This window comes from Nannobrachium achirus (assembly GCF_963921795.1).
Source record: "Nannobrachium achirus genome assembly, chromosome: 14".
Taxonomy (NCBI): Eukaryota; Metazoa; Chordata; class Actinopteri; order Myctophiformes; family Myctophidae; genus Nannobrachium; species Nannobrachium achirus.
Genome location: NC_137821.1, coordinates 7,059,316 through 7,071,502, shown reverse-complemented (window position 1 = coordinate 7,071,502; position 12,187 = coordinate 7,059,316).

Here is a 12,187-nt window from a genome sequence, read left to right as displayed (position 1 = left end):
GTTCCTCCCAGGCACCACATGAATGGTGTGTGAATGGGGCGCATGGCGCTGGGGAGCACTAGAACGGAAGCGATGCTCGTTTTATCGACAGAAGAAGAATGATTGGCGGACTGTTTGTTTTGGTAATAGAGTTATAGAAGAAGGTTTTGGTTTAGTTCAGCATGCACGCATCTCACAGCGACGCAGACGAGTTATCGATCGGATACATAACGGCGATATTAATCAGATTAATGTATAAAGAAGATGATACGGAGAAGGGCCGTGGTGTTGCGCGAGTCGATGCACAGCGACTGTTCGCCCTGTAGTGCTGCCAACGAGTCTAACAGGTAATAAACTTTTAAAACCCTCCTCTGAGGTGAATTCACATGTCATAGCAGCCACGATGGTGAGAATTGGTGAAATCTTGTACTATGCCTAACCTAACCCTATCTGGCGACGCTGGTGAAACGAAACAACGAGCTGCTCCGGTCCGCCTGGAGTTATACTTCGTCATACAACGGTTTTGCAGCGAGCAACCAGTCGGAAAATGTCAAAACGTGTGACCCATCGAGTATGAATGAATGAATGAATTAGGCCTATGTGTATTGTCAAACATTAACAGTGAACACATTTATCACCTGTGAATATATGAATGACATTAATGGTCTATCAGTATCAACAATGAGTAGCCTACAGCCTATATGAATGAATATACAGACTAGGCTGTATGTGATCTATACACAATGTAGGCCTATATATCAATTAATGGATGGAATAGAAACCTACATGAGTTGAATACTTTCAACCTAATGCAAATCATGCACAGAAAGGTGGTTTTATTTAGGCTGCTCAATGAACAATGTTTAACAAAGACACAGGTAAATATTTAAAGGTAAATAGCCTACCTGACAATGTAAAGCTATTTTGCTATTTGAATAACATGATTATGTTGATGTATGTTCATTCATTAAGTCACTGGTGAGACTGTTTTGCTAGTCTATTGTTAACTAACTCTGAGCAAGTGCAGTTAGTATATTTTATTAAAGATTTGTCAACAATATTGCCAAAGCAACATTACTGTATTGCCTGGTAATACTAGCCTACTTTTTCTCCTGACCAAATGGCATTTTTATTTAAAAGGTTGTTCTAACATCTTGCCTCCTCCTATTAGTGTAAGTCAAGACATGCAATGTGCTACATTTCTGGTGTGAAATTTTGTTAACATAACTGTAAAGGTCCCACCCAAAAAGGTGCATGGAACCCCCCAAAATATACGCTGTTTTGTGCGGGAAAACAAAAAAAATTGCAACGCGGGCGCTGCGGGCGCCAAAAATTTGCCAGGGTTGGCAGGTCTGCATTATTGTATCCTAATAAACTATTTACTGGAGCTCTGGAACAGTGTGCGAACCTCCTTCTTCCATGGTGTGTATATTATATATTCCTTGGTTCGGCACCTGTAAATCTTTGGAGATGTGCGTGCTTCCCTCTCTGCATGTTTCAACATACAATATGAATTAACCCTTGTGTGATGTGGTTTACTACTATATTGTTCACAAAAATGACATGTTTTTCTTCAGGCTCTTCAGTAACCACATGAAGGGGGAAAAGGAAGGTGGCTTTAGGAGAAGACTGATGTCTTTTAGAGCAATACAAGGTAACTTCATGTTGACCAAGGACAGACAATTGGCACACACCAATCTGTAAATAATGTAATTGGGCAAAACATGTCCTTCCCTTTGATACAATGGCAAGTGTCTTTGATTGGGTGTCTAACCCAGGGGGTTTCAAACATTTGACTCGGGTCACCCCTGTAAATAACATTTTAATCCACAGCACCCTTGAAGTACACTGTAAATATTTTGAATCTTACATCAGGGGTCTTCAACAGGGGGTCTGGAACCCCTAGGGGGTCCTCAGAGGTACTACAGGGGGTCCTCCAAATCTTTGTGGGATTTTTCTCCTTTTCATATTAACCACCTGAACCCTAGCGTCAATATTCAGAGAACTTTAGCCGAAAATAGCCGATCTACAAGCTCACAACTGCGAGGCGTTGTGAGCTTATACCCTATTTTCGGCAAGGAGCTTTGGTGTAGAGGGGGAAAAAGTGTAGACTAGGTGCAGAGTGAAAGGTCAAATTCTTTTTTTAAGTATTGAATGTTCAAGTGGTTAAATATCTGAAAACACAAATTTACATGATTCCAAAATACACTGATGATTGTGCTGTCAAAAGATGAAACTATATGGAAACAGGTTGTGGGGGTCCCTGCTTCATCTCTCTCTCAACTAACCCTAACCCTGGCCTGAAAACGTTGAAGACCACTGTCTTATATCATTAGAGAAATATCAGTTTCCATTAGAACGGACTGAAAATAACTTTATACTTTATGTTTAACCACTTGAACCCCAGCATCCCTATTCTGGGAGGAAGGTTCACCAAAAATAGCCGATCTACAAGCTCACAGCGCGTTGTGACATGTTGTGAGCTTGTAGATCTGCTATTTTTCAAAAGTTAAAAGCATACAATAATGGTTAAAGTGGTTTAAATCTAACGCAACACAGACGTGTTCCAGGTATTTTAAATTTGAAAAATTTCTTTAATTTTCCCATCCCCTGTTTTTGTGTTTTTTTTTTCTTTTGAAGTCCCATACACGAGGACAGACAGAGTTCCAGCCTTCCAAACGAAACCCGATACACCTGGCCTCTGAAAACGTCAGACCCAGTGGCGTCCCGCATCTGGACAGACAGAGTTCTAGCCGTTCAACCCAGAGCAGTGCAGCGCCACAGGGGATAGGCCTAGGACAACACGCACAGTTGTTGAAACTCCTGGATGAGCTCAAAGACACCCAGAGAGTCCATACTAGTATGTTGAACCACCTCCTGAAGCAGAAAGACGGTGTGCCTGGCCTGAAGGAGCAGTGTTCCCGCTCAACACAGCTGAAGATGACGTGTCCATGGAAACCAAGCTGCGCGACTCAAAGTTCAAAGCTGAAGTTGTAAGTTCTAATCCCTTATTCACTTCAAAATGCACTTGAATTTTCTAAATCTATTATTTTATAATTACATTGCTAGAATGTAAAGGGGGTGTATGAGGTTAGCAACCTCATGCACAGCACTCGCGAGAGGGCACCAACACAAGCTACAGACATTTATTCAGATACCCTCAGAGTCTCCCGAGAGGGGGGGAGTATGTGAGACTCAACAATACAAACATAACGGTAACAGCCCTTAACTAATCACAGCTAACAAGATGGCTCACCTAAACAACATCAGCTGGGGAGAAATTGGAAGTAAAGTGTCACTGCGAGAACATCTGCAGGAACACAAAAGGTAAAAATACATCAAGCCAGGACCAAGTGTGGAGAAGAGGGGTCACAGGTGCAGCGCACAACTTGGTTGGTGAGTTGGTGAGACGAAGGAGAACTCCAGGCAGGAATAACCCACAGTACTGGAGAACTCTACGCACCTGTGTCACCTCAAGACCTCAGGAGGGACCCACCCAATACCTCCCCAGAGAAGCCTCTTGTTGGGATAAAACAAATAGAGCAGGAGAGGGGAGTTTAGCTTTGGTCAGGAGGAGGAGATGGGCAGTGATTTGGCCACCACTGCCAACCCGGCCATCAAGAGGGTGTTGTGGTTTGCGGGTCGAAACACCTTATGATCGATGGTTACTACCTGAAGACATCAAATTTTCCTGGCCATCAAATTTTCCTGGCCAAGGCTACATTCACCAAACATGAATGGAGGAGAAGCATCGTTAGATGTAATTATAATCATAAAGGATATTGCCCTTTGAGTGCATGAACACAATGGCTATCAATATCTAAGCTGTTCACTTAATACAGAATTTCCTTCCTGTGACTTTTGTCATTCTCAGGTTGCCATGGTTGCAGATATTGGCGGCACTTCAGTGGAGGATAGTGTCAGGCGGATGATGGGGTCCATCATGAGCCATACACTGTCTCTCGAGTACAACGTCACTGGACAGAAGAACAAGAAGAGGTTCCTAGGCCTGCAGCTTTTTGATGTTGTATATGGTAAATTTTAGTTTTTGAGCGGTGGTAAACCGCTCCTAAGAGAGGCTGTGCGTGTGTCTATAGCCACTTTTCCTCAGTGTTTTGCTGTAGCAATGTGTTTTCCTCAGTGTTTTGCCATAGCAATATGCGTGTGTGTGTGTATCCATAATATCTAGACCTATATCCTAGTCTTTTTCCTCAGCGTTTTGCCATAGCAATGTGTTTTCCTCAGCGTTTTGCCATAGCAATGTGCGTGTGTGTAGCCTGTATCACATCACCAATTACCAATAAACCCTAGTTATGCAAGCACGACCACCGCTCACTTCACATTGGGTCTGATTTTTAATTGTAATTTTTCCTTTAAATTTCCTTTTGTCTTTCTAACTTTAATACAGTTTGGCAAACATAAGTAGAAGCATGCCACCGTATACAGAGATCACAACAATTCTGAGAAATGCACACTTCTCTGTGATATAAAACTTTTGAATGGAAGTTTCATAGGGTTTCACAATCTAAGAATCAAGCTAGCTTTCCTAAGTTGGCTTCTTGTCATTTGTTTTTAGGGGCACTCAAGACCAACACATCAACAAAGGACATCAACCGCAAGGATGCAGAGAAGGCGCTCGGCAAGTGGTTCACAGGGGCCCGTGATCGTGGTGGGAATAGGGCCGCAAGAGGTCACAGATCAAGCGACACCCCTGACAACGAATCTGCAAACACACCTGGTAACTCAGACACAACACTGGACAATGACTCGCAGCCGTAATAGGAAAATGTCAGCCACCCTTGGAATCTCACTCGCACACACACACACACACACACACACACACACACCTTGGTAGCCACCATCTCTGCGTTGGGTTGGGTTATACATCCAGGTCAGCTCTCATTTTTCTGAGGCCTGTGGTCAATGTTTGAGTTTGAGTTCCGAGTTTTACGTAACCCTGTGCCTGATTGTACATAGCCCTAGTTAAAGCTGAGGGGGGGGGGGGGGGGGGGGGGTTGGGTTAGGTTATACATCCAGGTCAGCTGTGTGGGATCAATCATTTTTCTGAGGCATGTGGTTAATGTTTGAGTTTGAGTTCCGAGTTTTACGTAACCCTGATTGTACATAGCCCTAGTTAAAGCTGACTTGAAGATGCTTGTTAAGTATACCGTTGCCGCAGGCGCCACATAATGTGTTTGTTAAGGACTAATGTTTACATTTAAGGAGCTATAGTCAACTTTTTCTTGAGAAATGGATGCTAAAAAAAAGATAATGTTTAAAAAATATTTTATAAAAAAATTAGCTTTATACATGTGTTTCTATTCAAAGATGACCATGTAAAATAATGACTAAATAATCATTTTGGCCATTGACGGTTGTTTCTGGTCTTGTTAGACTAGGATGTAAACAAATTGTCATTGAAACACATGTATGAAGCTTATTTTTTTATAAAATATCTTTTGAAACATTTTTATTTTAGCATCCGTTTTTCAAGAAAAAGTTGACTATAGCTCCTTTAACCTATTTAGAACAGTTACACAATATTGTGTATCATTATTTTATGCTTTAACTATTGAAAAATAGCAGATATACAAGTGCCGCGCTGTGAGCTTGTAGATCTGCTATTTTTTTTAAATCATAAAAAAATTAATTTTGACCCGATTCAATAAGTGTCTTTTGAACCCTAAGATTTTTTGAAAAACATATGTTTCTATGTCAGCAATTTGGCCAGCCATCGTCAAAGAAAAGGTCCTTTTCACAAAGGTCTGTTCTTGAGAGACTACTATGTCAGTGGTTCTCAAACCTTTTCATGTGAAGGACCCTCAAACTGATATTTATTTGGCCACAGACCCAATCTCAAAATATTTAGTTCCATGGACCACCCAGAAGCAAAATTTGAGTTACAAATGTTCGCTTTAAAAATACATATATTCAAAAATTTGCACACATTTTCACGACTTTTTCAAACATAGCAGATCTACAAGCTTGCAGCGTGGCACTCGGTACCGTGCTGTGAGCTTGTATATCTGCTATTTTTCAATAGCTAAAGCATTCAATAATTCTAGGCCTAAATGGGTTTGAAGTTGGCACTACTGTTTGCACTGTATTTCCAGTTATTATTGCATATATGTGACTGAGGCTGGAGGAAAGGTCCTTATGTCTGCAATAGTGAAGTCCGCCAAATTAACAAAATATGTTTGATTTTGGATTTTTGGTGTTTATCCTTTTTTGCCATGTTATCTAAGAGTGTATGTTTGAGAACCTTCTCATTGCAACATATATCCATTTTGGAATCATTAAATAGCTTAAATTAGTTTGTAAACAGAGCTGTGTTTTTGTGTTTCCTTGCACCCTTCTGGAGGGTGGAGACACACATTAACATGTCAAAGCCAACATTTACATCTGCAGTTTCTGTTGGCTAATGTGTGGTTGTTGTTCTCAGGTTTCAGCTGCAGATCACCACCAATAGGTTAGGGCGGGTGAGGGGTGGAGTTAACAATCCATTGTTCACACCCCTTACCTGACTGCCAGTAGTGTGACAAACTTTGAGAGCCTTAATGGGGCTAAGTGGACATGGGTTAGAACTGGTCTACTATGCCTGGGTCCCTTATGGGTTATGTGTGGGCTAAGTGGGCATGGTTTAGAACTGGTCAACCATGCCTGGGTTGACCAGGCTAACCTGGGTCCCTTATGGGTTATGTGTGGGCATGGGTTATAACTGGTCACGCATGTCTGGGTCCTTATGGGCTAAGTGGGCATGCCCACACATAACATATGTGTTATGTGTGGGCTAAGTGGGCATGGTTTAGAACTGGTCAGCTATGCCTGGGTCCCTTATGGGTTATGTGTGGGCTGAGTGGGCATGGGTTATAACTGGTCACGCATGTCTGGGTCCCTTATGGGCTAAGTGGGCATGGTTTAGAACTGGTCAACTATGCCTGGGTCCCTTATGTGTTATGTGTGGGCTAAGTGGGCATGGTTTAGAACTGGTCAGCTATGCCTGGGTCCCTTATGGGTTATGTGTGGGCTGAGTGGGCATGGGTTATAACTGGTCACGCATGTCTGGGTCCCTTATGGGCTAAGTGGGCATGGTTTAGAACTGGTCAACTATGCCTGGGTCCCTTATGTGTTATGTGTGGGCTAAGAGGGCATGGTTTAGAACTGGTCAGCTATGCCTGGGTCCCTTATGGGTTATGTGTGGGCTGAGTGGGCATGGGTTATAACTGGTCACGCATGTCTGGGTCCCTTATGGGCTAAGTGGGCATGGTTTAGAACTGGTCAACTATGCCTGGGTCCCTTATGTGTTATGTGTGGGCTAAGTGGGCATGGTTTAGAACTGGTCAGCTATGCCTGGGTCCCTTATGGGTTATGTGTGGGCTGAGTGGGCATGGGTTATAACTGGTCACGCATGTCTGGGTCCCTTATGGGCTAAGTGGGCATGGTTTAGAACTGGTCAACTATGCCTGGGTCCCTTATGTGTTATGTGTGGGCTAAGTGGGTATGGTTTAGAACTGGTCAGCTATTCCTGGGTCCCTTAAGTGAGCATGGGTTGGAACTGATCATGCGTGTCTGGGTCCCTTATGGGACAAACTTTGAGAGCCTTTTACTCATTCAAATAAGCATATCTTCTTCAAATATATTCAGATTTCAATGAATGACATGTCATTTGAAAGCTTATATTCTGTACTTTCATGATCTGCAAAAAGCTGAAAAAAGACCAATGCAGATATAAGGACCTTTTCTCCAGCATCGGTCACATATATTGTTTTACTTGTTTTATTTTTATTTTTGCACTATACAATATTTTATCAGTGACTCCGAGTGCCAAAGTTAATGTTTTGAAGAGTTTGGATCAAATTGTATGGAGTGGGTTATACCCTTTATTTTAATTTATATATATTATATATATATATATATATATATATATATATATATATATATCATCATGTGTATACGTTCTTTTTAGTTTTAATCAATGTTAAACCATTACAGTACAATAAACTTTATTAATTTTGTTACATTGTCTGAAATTGTTTTTTTCTATCTTTTTCCATAATGGATAAATTGAAATTTGCTAAACTTAAGTCACCTTTTGCATCTTAATGGAAGTTATTGTTGTTGTAATTATCTTAACTAAAGCCTAAAGCAAGTAGCCCCCATTAGCAGCAATGAAGAGAATAACACAGATTTAGAAATAAGAGCCACGGAGGGAATATCCAGTGATTACCGATGCTGCCAGGGGCCCAGGGCTGGAGAGCCAGCCGCACTTTGGCACTCGCCCCTCCTGGAGACTCAGTTCACTGCAACCAGCATGCGTCCATCAAGGAACTTCATCCCTATGGAAGGAATGGGCCTACTGTGAGTAGCAGCTGTCTACACTCATTGGTAAGTGTTGGAATTTAGCTGGCATTTGTTTTCCTGCTGTTTTAATTTGTCATGTCTGAGACAGATGCGTAGGCTATTTTAGGCTATAGGCTTAATTTCTTTTTCTATTTGTATCATTGTAGAAGTCAACAGAATGATGGTGAACTTGGTGAAGTGAAAGCTTGAGAGTGAGTGAATGGCAAGAGAGCTGTGTGACCCACCTAGCTGTGACACTAGAGCGCATCTAATTAGTTTTCCCCAGACAGGATTTTTTAATGTTGATTGACGTATGTTGTTTAAACTGCTCTGTTGTAGTCTGGTGGCATTAGTTGGCAAACTTGGCATTTAAAAGTCAGGGGACGGAACATTGCATTCAGATGACAGTAGCCGCACACTGCTGCCAGTGTTGCCAGGTCTGCTTATAATAAGTGACTTTGGGCTTGTTTTCCTGTAAAGTCACTTGAAAGCATGCATAGTTGTGGGTTACTTTTTAGTTTAAGTTTGTTTCTGAAGTGTACTTGCTTTCAAGATTCTCTTTTTAAAATAGCTGATGTAATAGAGCGGTGGTGAAAATGGATGCTTCTTTTGGGCTTTTTTCATAGACTTGTTTGATTGTTTTACTCACAGAATATAAATGAAACAACACTCAGTGAGAGAAAACAAACGCATTGCATATTTTGCTTTTTGATTGGTTGGTTGATTTAATTTGTTCAGTTTGCAGATTGTACACGATTGTACACTTTAGTTAAATCTATTTAAACGGCAGTAACGGCAGCTATTGTGTTCAGACAGTTTTGTCTAGTTTATTCAACTGCGGGTACACAGCACAGGAGACGTTCATATGAATGCATGGTGCTGCTGGTAGTGTTCGAGAGCAGTGGTTCTCAACCTGTGGGTCAGGACCCCCAGGGGGGTCCCCAAATTATTTTGGGGGGTCCCCAGATGGTTAACTTAATGTGCAACACTGTTTTATCACTGTTGCTCAACAGTGAAAATGTAAAGACTTAAATACCTTTTTAAATTGTGAAAATAGCAGATCTACATGCTCGCACTGTGAGGCGTTGCATGTGAGCATATAGATCAGCTGTTTTCACAATAGAACCGTGTTAAAATATGATTATTTTTGGGGTTGCTGCCTGAAAAGTTTGAACCACTGCTCTAGTGTGCATGCTCAAGAACTGTAGCTTCACTACAGGCTGCACACTGCCTTTCTGTTGTCGACCTTTAGCCCATATAGGCTTATTTGGGTTTCTAACTGGGTCTAATGTGGGGTCTACACAAGAAATCTCACGTCGTAACCACATGTGTGCCACCTGTGTTTGCATATATGGGCTTGAACTGGGATCTGAATAGGCCTTACGTGGGTTCCAGCTGGGAAACCACTTGGAGCCCTTAATGGGCTATCACAAGTGTGGCCTACATGGGGCACATATATTTTGCCCAGCTGGAACCCACTTAAGGCCCACTCAGATCCCAGTTCGGGTCCATATAGGCAAACATAGTTGGTGCCCACATGGTTCCCAGATACAATTTCCCATTTGGAACCCACCTGAGACCCAGTCAAAAACCCAGGTAAGCCCATATGGGCTAACCCAGGTGTGCCCCTCGCAGCAAAACCAGATGGAACCCAAAATGGGCAAACCCAAGTGTGGCCTACATGGGGCACTTATAGTTTGCCCAGCTGGAACCCACTTAAGGCCCACTCAGATCCCAGTTCGGGTCCATATAGGCAAACACAGTTGGTGCCCACATGGTTCCCAGATACAATTTCCCGTTTGGAACCCACCTGAGACCCAGTCAAAAACCCAGGTAAGCCCATATGGGCTAACCCAGGTGTGCCCCTCGCAGCAAAACCAGATGGAACCCAAAATGGGCAAACCCAAGTGTGGCCTACATGGGGCACTTAAAGTTTGCCCAGCTGGAACCCACTTAAGGCCCACTCAGATCCCAGTTCGGGTCCATATAGGCAAACACAGTTGGTGCCCACATGGTTCCCAGATACAATTTCCCGTTTGGAACCCACCTGAGACCCAGTCAAAAACCCAGGTACGCCCATATGGGCTACCCAGGTGTGCCCCTCGCAGCAAAACCAGATGGAACCCAAAATGGGCAAACCCAAGTGTGGCCTACATGGAGCACATATAGTTTGCCCAGCTGGAACCCACTTAAGGCCCACTCAGATCCCAGTCCGGGCCCATATAGGCAAACACAGGTGGAGCCCACATGTTTCCCACATAAAATTGCCCATTTGGAACCCACCTGAGACCCAGTCAAAAACCCAGGTAAGCCCATATGGGCTACCCAGGTGTGCCCCTAGCAGCACCCAGGAGCAAAACCAGATGGAACCCAGAACCCGTGAACCCGTGTAAATGGGCGAACCCAAGTGTGGCCCTCATGGGGTACCTATAGTTTGCCCAGCTGGAACCCACTTAAGGCCCACTCAGATCCCAGTTCGGGCCCATATAGGCAAACACAGGTGGTGCCCACATGGCTCCCGCATAAAATTGCCCATTTGGAACCCACCCGAGACCCAGTCAAAAACCCAGGTAAGCCCATATGGGCTACCCAGGTGTGCCCCTAGCAGCACCCAGGAGCAAAACCAGATGGAACCCAGAACCTGTGTAAATGGGCAAACCAAAGTGTGGCCCTCATGGGGTACCTATAGTTTGCCCAGCTGGAACCCACTTAAGGCCCACTCAGATCCCAGTTCGGGCCCATATAGGCAAACACAGGTGGTGCCCACATGGCTCCCGCATAAAATTGCCCATTTGGAACCCACCCGAGACCCAGTCAAAAACCCAGGTAAGCCCATATGGGCTACCCAGGTGTGCCCCTAGCAGCACCCAGGAGCAAAACCAGATGGAACCCAGAACCCGTGAACCCGTGTAAATGGGCGAACCCAAGTGTGACCCTCATGGGGCACCTATAGTTTGCCCAGCTGGAACCCACTTAAGGCCCACTCAGATCCCAGTTCGGGCCCATATAGGCAAACACAGGTGGTGACCACATGGTTCCCGCATAAAATTGCCCATTTGGAACCCACCTGAGCCCAGTCAAAAACCCAGGTAAGCCCATATGGGCTACCCAGGTGTGCCCCTAGCAGCACCCAGGAGCAAAACCAGATGGAACCCAGAACCCGTGAACCCGTGTAAATGGGCGAACCCAAGTGTGACCCTCATGGGGCACCTATAGTTTGCCCAGCTGGAACCCACTTAAGGCCCACTCAGATCCCAGTTCGGGCCCATATAGGCAAACACAGGTGGTGACCACATGGTTCCCGCATAAAATTGCCCATTTGGAACCCACCTGAGCCCAGTCAAAAACCCAGGTAAGCCCATATGGGCTACCCAGGTGTGCCCCTAGCAGCACCCAGGAGCAAAACCAGATAGATCCCATGCCCAGATGCCATGTAAATAACATATCGGGCCGAGATGGCAATGTTGGCTGGGTTGTAGATCGGCTATTTTTTGCAGATTAATATACAACATTAAAATATTTCTTTTGGATTGAGAATTGAGTGGACAAAAAGTACCGATAAAGTAAATTGTATAAAAATCATCGTATTTTATATGTTTTACTGTGTAAAGTGTAAAGTTGCCACAAAAAGGTTTCACCTTGATCTGATGACCAGTGTTGGCAATAATTACTCAGGAATAAAACTACATTATTAGTTACTTATTACTCCTTAGTTATTTTATGACTTATTACTTGGTAGCAACTTCTCTACCAAGAGTAATAACATTATATGACATATTACTTATTACTTTTCCTGTTTTTATCCATATTCCATATTGTTGCTGTCAGGTGGAAACCCAGGTGTCCAAAACTGTTCCTTAAAAAATAA